The 3,253-nt window shown below is 38.7% G+C and overlaps 1 long non-coding RNA gene across 1 annotated transcript; it reads right to left on the reverse strand.

Moving 5' to 3' along the window:
* LOC121901182 lies at positions 1–2,695 on the reverse strand. The gene is made up of 2 exons (XR_006097204.1): positions 1,941–2,695; positions 1–634 (listed from the first exon to the last, which is right to left on the reverse strand). It is a non-coding gene; the product is annotated as an uncharacterized LOC121901182 (long non-coding RNA).
* Positions 2,696–3,253: the final 558 nt, after the last annotated feature.

The raw sequence follows: 3,253 nt of genomic DNA on the forward strand, positions 1-3,253 counted from the left end.
TGTATGTTAAGTATCAAGTCAAGTTTATTTACAGAGCACATGTGCTGTGCAAATTACAATGAAACAGTAGAGAATGAAATGACATCGGTAGTAAAAGGCACGAATAGAAGACAACAAGGAAAGGCAATTATAAATATGCACCAAAGTAAGACAGAAAACAGAATAAATGTAATTAAATAAATATGTAGATAAATAAAGATTATAAAAATACTGAAACCAGTGAAAGCATCCAAAGGCCGCTGAAAAAATGTAAGTCTTGAGATTTGTGTTAAAGGTGTCAGTAGAGGGGGAACTTGAAAGCGGAACACTATTTCAAAGCTTTGGAGCTGCAACTGCAAAGGCAAGATCTCCCCTACCCTTGAGCCTCCATCGTGAAACAAACTAAAAACAATTGTTGTGGGGATCTAAGCGGAGTTGGAGTAGGGATGCCAGCCCATGTATGACTTTAAAAACAAATAAGAGAACCTTGAAATCACTCCTGTATTTGACAGGTAGCCAGTGCAGGGATGCTAGTATCAGTGCAATGCTGTTTCTCTTATTGGGAGACAGAGAAGACTGGCCAACACCCAGATACAGTGAGTTACAGTCGTCCAGCCTTGAGGAAATAAAAGCGGTGGTAACGGTCTTCATGTCCCTGAGAGAGAGGAAGGACTTTAGCTTGGCAATGTTCCTCAGCTGAAAATAGCAACCTTTCACTTCAGACTTGATCTGTTCATCAAATTTGAATGCAGAGTCAAAGATGACATCAAGAATTTCAATCGAGCCAGAGTCAGGAGGGTGTGATTAGCATAGCTTAGCATTAAGACTGGAAGCAAGGGGAACAGCTAGCCTGGCTCTCTCAACAGTTAAATAATACACCCTCCAGCACCTTTAAAGTTCACTAATTAACACTAATTCTTAAATTCTAAAATGTTAGCATGCTAACACACTAAACAATGATGGTGAACATGGTAGACATTACAACTGCTATTATATTGTAATTGTGACTATGTTAGCATACTGATATTAGCATTTAGCTGAAAGTACTGCGGTTATGAGCAGCCTCACAGAGCTACCATGCATATAGACTCATGCCACATTTCCGTTTATATGTTAAACATACAAAATACAATGTGTTAATAAAATAAGGTGTTTTTGAACTTTGGAGAGCCAGGGTAACTGTTTCCCCCTGCTACCAATCTTTATGCTAAGCTACGTTAGCCTACTGGCTCTAGCTTCATATTTAGTGTACAGACATGAGGTAAAGCTCTTCTCTTCTAACTTGCAACTTACAACACCAGTCAAAAATTTGGACACACTGCCTCATTCAAGAGAATGGGAAGGTGTGTCCAAACGTTTGACTGGTATTCACAAAATTCCTAATTCTAATGAGTTATTTCGGTAGTTCATTAACATTCTGTGAGAATGTGAACAACTCTATAGACATCAGACACCTAAAATCCAAAGTTGTGATATCATCAAGCTGGAAAAGCTGCCAACTGGGAGGGAGAGTTTGTGTAACCACGACTTATGTATCTTATTACTATATAATATTATCTTATTTATATATGTCTTATGGGCCCCTGAAACAAACAACTAGACTGTACATACCTCCACCAAGGCTGCTCAATTCTCAAAATCTTTTATAATCTTTAAACTACGTGTCGGTTTAGATTTGCAAAACACTTGTTACATGGCACACAGGAAACTCATCATTTTTTTGTAAATATTTGATTTACATTATTGCATTTTCATAGGAAGTAATTTAAAAGGCTCTTTTATTTTATGAGTATTGGTCTTAGTCAGTATAGGGGAAATCATCATCATCATCATTATCATCTGCAGCTATATTTATGTATTTTTATATCTTTTGGTTTCAAGTTCACTTTATCACAACTCATTGTCAACAATACACATTATTCCACATGTTTTATCCCACATCTTCAGCAACATTATCATACCTGCAGTCTTCCCTCCATTTAAGCGTGCTTCCCTGTCCTTCCCAGATGCAGCACACTGGCTCGGCCAGGTGGAGCGCTGCCAGTGAAGCCCTCCTCTCAGCTCTATGGCACATCTTCTGACAACTGTGAGCTGGCCACTGGTGATGATTTTGGGTCTGCTCATGTAAGGGAACTCATCTGGAGCTTGGGTCTATACTTCCTTTGTTCTTTCATATTTCATTAACTGCAGGTTTTTTATTGGCTTGAAAAACTGCTTTCAACTAATTGGTGTAACATGTAAAAAACAATGTTGTGCTGATCTGATTAGTGAACAGCTGATTTAAATTTGATCCTTAAAACCTGATCCTGATACAGCTACAGTGAAATGCTTCTACAGTGTTTTCATGCTTTAACAAGGATGCTTTGGTGGTACAATTTGGGTATTACTCATCTCATTAAAACTATATAAAGTGTCTCAAAATGGAATAATGGGGGTGGTGATACTGTAATATGTGTACATGTTTAATAATTCATGATTCCTCTGTGTAATCCCAGGAAGAAACTGACTGGTTCAGTTTGGAGTTTATTTCTATCTCGCTAACAAAACAGCCGCTTTAGTACTTCACAAGTTACAGAAGTACTATAACTTTGACAGGAAGCTGTAACCCCAAATGTTGCATTCTTTAAGTTTTCAGACTTTGTATCTTATACATGGCTATATATCACATAATTTTAGGTATCAGCTTCGGTCTACCTCTTAAAGATCAGACTTGAGAAAGGAGCTAATAACCAAGCAGGTAGCTCTGGGTCTGAAAAGTGAAACCAATGCAGAAGTGCCTTAAATCTGCATTCTCTCTAATGGCCAGCAGGGGGCGACTCCACTGGCTCCAAAAAGAAGTCCGTTTGTATAGAAGTCTATGGGCAAATGACCCTACTTCTCATTTGATTTATTACCTCAGTAAACACTTTCCTAATGAGTTTATGGTCTTCAATACAGCATGATGGCCCCATTTAGAGTAAAATAGACAATAAAGTAGGGTACGCTTTAGGGTGTGGCTACCCTCACAAATTGCTACCACGGCGGTGTGTGAAGTGCTGCAGTTGGACCCTGGGGAGATCCTCGCCAACTCCATACTCTCGTCCAAATATGGTCACTTCTCATTACTTCTGGCTCCAAAACAACAAAACGGCGACAGTCAAAATGCCAAACTCGAAGATTCAAAGTCCACAAACCAATGGGTGACATCATGGTGGCCACGTCCATTATTTTTTTTACAGTCTATGCTAGTAACACCTCTACACTGACTCCATCCACAAATTAATGAATATAATCA

The sequence above is a fragment of the Thunnus maccoyii genome, chromosome 1 (assembly GCF_910596095.1).
Source record: "Thunnus maccoyii chromosome 1, fThuMac1.1, whole genome shotgun sequence".
Lineage (NCBI taxonomy): Eukaryota > Metazoa > Chordata > Actinopteri > Scombriformes > Scombridae > Thunnus > Thunnus maccoyii.